Raw genomic sequence first — 8,312 nt, forward strand, 5'->3', positions numbered from 1 at the left:
AACTAGCAAGTTAAATTGAAACTGCAAAGTTACAAAATAATCTCTGGAGCAGATTCAGAGCTCTCTTCACAATCGAAATATTTAAGGTGCTCTAAATATCCGTTCCAGATTAATTTTTTAAACTTTGCAAAAAGTTTAATCTTAAACTGCTCACTTAATCTAATTACTTTTAAGCTCAAAAAATGGGGGACACCGTGTTTGTTTTTGAGATGTAAACGTTTAAAGAAAATACGGCTTTCTTGCTGCTATGGTGACCTATTTCGAATTGTGTCAAACTATGATTTAGAACGCACGTGACGAGCGTCCTTCCGTGCAAAGTCCTTACTTCCTCACTAATTACTGTTTTCGTTCCTGTTCACGTTACGTTTGCTTGTCCCTTATATTTTACGTACGGAAGAGCCTATCTAAACGACGTCAAGGAATGATTGGTTTCATAATTAAGGATTGCTGCTAACAAGAAATATCGAGGTACTGTAAAGATTTGTTTTTGGAGGAAATATTCGCATCCAAGACGAACGTTCTCAGTTTGAAGCACACATAGAGCTGACCATGGAAACATATTTCTTTGCGGCTAGATTGCAGAATACCCGGCCCACCAAATGTCCTACTTAAAAAAGCTGCCACCGCGGTCCCGCAGTCGTGTTTAACAATGCTGCTTCCGCGTCCACTAAATGTCTTACTTAAAAAACTGCCACCGCAGTCCTGCAGTCGTGTTCAACAATGCTGCTTGTCCACAGTGGCATGGGACAGAAAATGATATTCATATAAACAACTCTGTTCCTAAACAGCCTAAACCGGGCATTCTACAATCGCTCCACTTCTTAAATTTCATTTTGTTGTTCCGTTAACTACACTTTTCACGAGATTGTGTGAAGAAGAAAGGATTCGTTTACTCATTATGCCTAAGCGCTCGTTTCAGTGATTAGGTCTAAGCACTCTCCTGAAATTTTAGCTTCATTTTGCGGTTCGGTTAACTACACTTTTCATGAGATCGTGTGAAGAAGAAAGGATTGGTTTACTCATTATGCCTAAGCGCTCGCTTCAGTGATTAGGCCTAAGCATTATCGTAAAATTTAGCTTTCATTTTGCGGTTCGGTTAACTACACTTTTCATGAGATCGCGTGAAGAAGAAAGCACTCGTTTACTGATTAAGCCTAAGCGCCCGTTTCAGTGATTAGGCCTAAGCACTCGCAAAATTTTAGCTTTCACGTTGCGGTTCGGTTAACTACACTTTTCATGAGATCGTATGACTCAGAAAGCACTCGTTTACTGATTAAGCCTAAGCGCGATCGTCTGAAGAAGAAAGTACTCCTTTACTGATTAAGCTTAAATGTTCGCTTCAGTGGTTAGGCCTAAGCATTCTCGTAAAATGTTAGCTTTCATTTTGCGGTGGCAGTGCGTTTTACTGGTTGCCCTTTAAGGCCGGGACACACTAGGCGACAAGTTGCTCCATGTGACGGTACTACTTGCAAAACAAGTCGCTGCGACACGACGCCTGTTCATTCAACGACTACGGGACTGCGGACCGCGGTGGCAGTTCATTTCACTGCTTACCCTTTAACACTTTTCTTTTCATTCATCGACTTCGGGACTGCGGACCGCGTTGGCAGCTTTTTTAAGTAGGACATTTGGTAGGCCGGGTATTCTGCAATTGCTCCTTATTTGCCTCTGTTTTCACGTTTGAACAATGTTTCCTATACTTCCTTTTCGCGCATTCTCATTTAGAATTGAACATCGGATAGTCGAAACTGAGCTACATCGATAATGCGTTTATTGAACTATGCAGAACGCTTTCTTAAAAATGGAATGACAAAGCATGGAGATACCTTCACAGACGTTTTTGGTGTCTTTGAAGTGAACCCCCACAAAATACTTCAGGTGTTTGTTTTTTTCACTTGTTAAGCTCCAGTAACCGTTCAAGCATCTTGGAGCGTTTAGCCAGTCGTTTCGTATGACGTCCATCTAGGGGCTTCCAAGTTGAGTCATCGTTTGTGGTTGTCGATAACACTTCTAGCATACATTGTTGGTAACAACAATAAAAGCAAGGTGACACACGCTAAAACCAACCACGCGTACGTTAGCGTGTGTCACCTTGCTTTTATTATTGTTTTTTTTTTTTAAATAACGTGACTCACCGATTTCTTAATGTGAACCACCTTCCCACACGCTTGCCGTGGGAGAACAGTTTTGCTTCCCAACCCAGCTTACCACATGTTTGGCAAGTGAAGCTGCCACTTAAAGGGGTGCTAAACACACCCACCTGGAATGTTAGCTACGCCATGCTGATGAGGCCCAATAGGCCGCAACAGCTGTCCATGGCTGCTAATTGACTGGGGGAAATGGTTGTGCGCATGCGTGATGTGTTGGTCACTCGGCCGGGTTGGTATTAGCATGTGTCACCTTGCCTTTATTATTATTATTATTGTTGGTAAGCTTTAGAGGGCTCGTTCAAGGTTAAGTCTTGATGGGGGTTGGTTAGGTACTCAAACCGCCAAGGGGACGTATGTCCTTTGATAGATCTCTTCAGATTTGCCACTGTGACGAAAATATCAATTCTTACTTTTCTTTGGATTATAAAACTATGTTAACTAAACACTAAGCGACCAAGTTTTAAGCCTCGATTTAAAAAAGACACCTGTTTTATTTTAACTGGAATTTTCCTGTTTAATCCCGCCATTACTAACTTCAAGATCTTGCGGGAGCTGGATCGAGGAGAAAATTACGTTAAAGACTCACTAGTTTAGATTGCAATGCGCGTGTACGCCGTAGAATTGATATGCAGCACGGGAGTTTTGGGCTTTCAGACTTTTTAAAGTCGCATTTTACTTATATAACAAGCTGCATTCACACTCTAAAGTTTCTAAGCTAGTGAGCCTCAGTTGACGTCACTTTTCCCTGGATCCAACCCTCTGAGCTCCAATCGGTCAGTTTTGAACGTGAGTAATGGCCGACCGTGAAATCCCAAACTTACACTCAAGGTAAACGGCCTTTGGATAAAAATCAAGGCTCAAAATTTTGCTAGTCAGATGTTAAGCATTAACACACTTTCAAAATCTGACGAAAAAAAGGAAGTGATTTTTTTATCACAGGGGGCACTTAAAGAGGGTCTCAATGGGGGTGTAGCAAACACGGTACACGGTTAAAAACTTCTCGATTTCACGGTGCACGCTTAATTTTTGCATCAAATAATTGTTCATAGCTTAGGAAAAGCTACAAACAACACGGTTATCTGGACAAAATAATTCACGACACACGGTTAATTTTGTGGACGTTTCACGCCACACGCTTAACCCCATTGAGACCTCCTTTAAACCCTTCTGAAAAAAGATTTTACAGAGAAAAACCATGGACGTATTATTATATCTTATTATATTATTAAATATCCTATTATTAGTAATGCTATTTAAATATATTCTCAGACCCATATTCCATAACCACACACTTCTCTATTACTGGTATTACAGTCCTCTTTATATTCTCCACGATATTGTAACCTGTAATGGATTTACGTGATAAGCTCGATAATGCACGCATTTTGATTGGTTGTCACCTATGATCTTTTAAAGGAGAGACGCATAGCTAACATGATAATCAATTATATAAAACATCAGCGACACATTCGGCTATCATCTCGTGTGCCCCTTGTTTGTTATTATCACATTCTGACGTCAACTGTGAGCTATTCAGCTGAACAGACGCACGGCAGCCTGGAATCTATTTGTTAGACAAAACGAACTATCATTTGGCCTGAGCAGCCCATGACAAGGAATTTGAGAAAGCACTACACGTATCCGGATATTTTTGAATCCGCAACATTATCTTTCCGGATTCAAAATTTTTTCCATCCACACGTAGCGTATTCAAATCGAATTTGCCCGCCCACACGTATCCGAATTCGCTCTAGTACTCAGGACTCCTCGAGGAAACAGAGGCAATAGAGCATGCGCCATAAAGAAATAATAACTCCCTCGGCAGCCATCTTGAGAATTGACTTCACGGTAAGGAGCTGGGCTCGATCTTGTGACGTCAACCGGATAAAACTTTTTCCGGATTTAGCGTCCACACGGTTCCCAATTCATAACATACTCAAAAATATTCAATCTGGAGAGCGTATTCAAAGAGTTCTGGATTTGCCAGCGAATTCGCCGGCTACGTGTGGACGGAAGTCGTATCCGGAAAGAAAAAGTTTCTTTTTCAGTTCCTTTCTAATCGTAAAACGAAAATTTGGTTCCTGTTTTATGGCTTAGAAAGAGCGTATTCATGCACGCTGACGAAGGGCTAAAGGCCCGAGCAAACGCCTTCAGCATTTGCTTCAACAACGTCCGTTTTGTTGAATGATTTCGAACGATTTGTTGAACGATTTCAACGCATTTTGAAGATTTAATTCAACAAAGCTCATGAGAGGCCTTGTATTCAGTCCCAGGCTGCAGCTGCGGTTGTTACTATGGATACGGGCATGGATTCGTCATTAAGAGACCGATTAGTGCGCACGCGCATTCCCAACAATTTTGATAGAAGGGGGAAAAGGGGTTCAACCTCGTTTAACATTCGCGAAAACAAAAGAAATGTTAAATGGTCGTTGAGGAAAAGTTTAAGCGCTTTTAAAATCATTCAATATCGATTTTAAACTCATTCAATATCAGTCTAAAGGCCATTTATGGCCCAAGAAGCAATGCAGTGGCACCTGTTAAGAGCGCTGATGGTAGACAGCTCCACACAGATCTGGAAGACATCAAAGCTCGGTGGAAAGAGCATTTCTGCAACCTGCTAAACCAGCATCAGGAGAAGGCAAACAAGAGAAGACCTCAGTGTGCCAATCACTGAAGAAGAGCTTGATAAAGCACTGAAAACAACAAGATGTGGCAAAGCAGCAGGGCAGGACAGTATTCCTGCTGATGTGTGGAGGATGGGGGGAACCCGCCTCAAAACTGGGCTTTTGGAGCTGTTCAATGCATGCTGGGACACTGAATGCCTCCCCCCAGGACTTCAAGGATGCAGTAATTGTTACTGTGTACAAGGAGAAAAGGCAGAGGAGCGAATGTGGGAATCACCGCGGAATTTCTCTGTTGGCTACCGCTGGGAAGATATTGGCCAATATCAGTTCTGAACCGAATCAAGACTATTTCGGAAGAAGTCCTCCCTGAAAGCCAATGTGGTTTCAGGGCTGGTAGGTCAACAACAGATATGATCTTCACTCTTCGCCAGCTCCAAGAGAAAGCCATTGAACAACGTCAGCCTCTCTACACAGTCTTTGTTGACTTCTCCAAGGCTTTCGACACTGTGGACCGGGAAACACTCTGGAAAGTTCTGGAAGTGTACGGCTGCCCTGAGAAAGTGGTGAAGATTATCCAACTCTTTCATGAAGGAATGCTTGGAAAAGTCTCCATGGCAGGAGACATCAGTGAAGCCTTCGTCGTCAACCATGGTGTCAAAAAAGGATGTGTGCTTGCCCCTACCCTGTTCACTCTTTACCTTGCTGCAGTACTGGAGACAATGGGAGCCAACCTCAACAAAGGAGTCTTCGTGAAGAATAGATCAGATGGGAAGCTGTTCAATCTGTCCAGACTGAAAGCCTCAAGCAAGACCAGAGAGCTGTGTGTGAGGGAACTGCTATATGCAGACGACTCAGCTTTGGGCGCTACCAACCATCAAGACATACAAGAGATTGTGGACCGTTCCTCTGCTGAAGCAACACTGTTTGGTCTCAAGATCAATGTCTCCAAAATGGAATTCCTCTACCAACCTCCTCCTGATGAACCTTTTGAGTGCCAAGTGGTGCTTGTCAATGGTGATGCCTTGAAAAAGTCTAGCCATTTCACTTATCTTGGTAGCGCAGTCACAGACACCAACTCTGCCGATCTTGAAGTTGAGCGGCGCACTCAAGCTGCCGCGAAAGCATTTGGCTCCTTGCAGAAGCGCTTGTGGACTCAACATGACATCAAGCGAAAGACGAAAGTGAAGGTCTACAACGCTGCCATCTTTCCATCACTGCTCTACCCAGTAGAGTCCATGACTCTCTATCAACGCCACATCAAAAGGCTGACCAGATCCCAGATCCGCCACCTGCGTCAGATACAAGGGATACGATGGCAAGATCGAGTACCTGATGTTGAAGTCCTCAGAAGGGCAGAGTTACCAAGCGACTAAACTCTTATCACAGCGTCACAACGTCGCTGGGCTGGACATGTACGGTGAATGCTAGACTCAAGGCTGCCAAAGGCAGTACTCTATGGCGAGCTCAGTGAAGGGAAGAGGAAGCAAGGTGGACAGAAGCTACGCTTCAAGGACGTGCTGAAGCGGCACATGAAAAATGCAAATGTCAAGTCTTAAACCTGGGAGCAAGATGCTTTGGACAGAAGATTCTGGAGAGCCATTGTCAAACGGTCAGTGAAAAGCATAGTAGAGTCCATGACCCTCTATTAACGCCACATCAAAAGGCTGACCATATCCCAGATCCGCCACCTGCGTCAGATACAAGGGATACGATGGCAAGATCGTATCTTGCCAGAGGGAAGCATTTAAGTGATTTGTGAGAGTAGTCGCTTTGTAATTTTATAATAGTAGTAGTTTTAAATCATTTCTTATATTTCTTACTTGTAAAGAGGCACAATTCAGTTTTTTTTAAGTGCAATGTTTTTCTTAATAAACACACAGTCTGTCTGTCTGTCTGTCCATGGAGGAGAAGCAACAGCTGGAATACCAGCGTGCTCATGGAAGAAGACATTCCACTGCAACATCAGGGCATCTATGTACTCGCTGCAACAAGATCTGCCGCTCACGGGCGGGCCTGGCTGCCCATCAGAGATCCTGCCTCACATGAACAGTCGTCATCGCCTGCGATGGACTGCCGAAGGCATTATCGATTCAACTTCGATTCGACATGTTTCAACATGTTTCAACATGGTTGAAAGGGGGGAGCAAACCGTTTTCCCCCCGGGCCTTAAGCGTCGAAACGTCAACCTGCAAATCTTAATTTTCTTACGTTGGTTAATTTATCTTTTTAAACTCTTTTTTTAAAACTGAATTTTCATGTTGCGTTCGCCACCGCTGCAGAAAAAGTTAGAAACTCTTTAAAAGCTGCTTTATAATATAAGTTTTATCTTTAATGCTCCGGCAAATGGCTTGAACATTTGCTTCAATATCCGTTCTATTTTGTTGAACAGCGATGTTAAAACCATTTGTGCCCCTCCCCTCCTCCCTTCAACCGTGTTAATGACGTATCCATGTCCGTATCCATAGTGACAAATCCGTATCCATAGTAACAACCGCCGCTTAAGGACGTTCGCGCTCATTGTTTGTGCGCATTGTTACTGCGCATGTAACGCGACTGTAATATGTCACGCATTACTTTGAGCATTAGTAAAAGTTGAGGTTTTAAAACCTTTTCAAAAACCGTGGACAGTAAGTCTTGCACAGCGTTGGATCAGAGAAGATCGTGATCAGTCAAAATTGATTTAAAATATTTATGAAAGTCAAGTAGACTACTGCACGACTGATATTCGCGAGGTTTTATCAGTCGTGCACTAGTCTACTTGACTTTCATACAAATTTTTCAAGCATCAGTTAAAATAACATGGCGACAAAAACGCCGAGGAAAAAATTACAGGCCGGCAAAAGAATGGCACATTTATTTCCGAATCATCATGAAACTTCAAAGAGAAGTGAGCGGGAGGATGGAAAGCTCTGGAAAAGGCAGCTGATCGAGTAGACTAGTGGCTGAAAGTTTGGAAAAGTCGTGGACGAACCGTTGCGTAAATTGAATGGGGCTATTTCTTTTCAATGTTTTTATTACTCTACGAACTTAAGTTCAAAGTGAACGCATGTTTTTAAAGTTCTTTTCCTTTACTTTCGTGAAAATTGAGGAGTATTTTCGTCCTCGTCCCCGGACCTGCGCGGAAACTATCAGCGATTGAATTTCACAAAAAACACACTCCAGAGGATGAGCATGATGGCAATGGGGAGATATTATACAAAACACCAACCAAATGAAGATGACCCCTGCTTAAAACGTCGTTGCTATGCTCGAAAAAGGTTTTTTTTTTCGGTAAAAACCGTTCATCTCTTCAACGATCGATCCTCTCTGGGGTTCCAGTCCTTGCCCGACAGGTCACGCAAAAGCGTGACAAACGAACTTTTCCATGAGCTTTGCAAAATCACATCGATTTTACTCGTTCAGATCATCTGTGACCCCTATTTTTTAAATCATGAATCACTTACTTTACTTACTATCAACAAAATATGATGAAATAAAAAAATTCTCACCGTAAGAAGTTATCTTTTTTTAACATTTTCTTTCCTCGTGCTATCGATTT

The sequence above is a fragment of the Montipora foliosa genome, chromosome 7, assembly GCF_036669935.1.
Source record: "Montipora foliosa isolate CH-2021 chromosome 7, ASM3666993v2, whole genome shotgun sequence".
NCBI classification, from domain to species: domain Eukaryota; kingdom Metazoa; phylum Cnidaria; class Anthozoa; order Scleractinia; family Acroporidae; genus Montipora; species Montipora foliosa.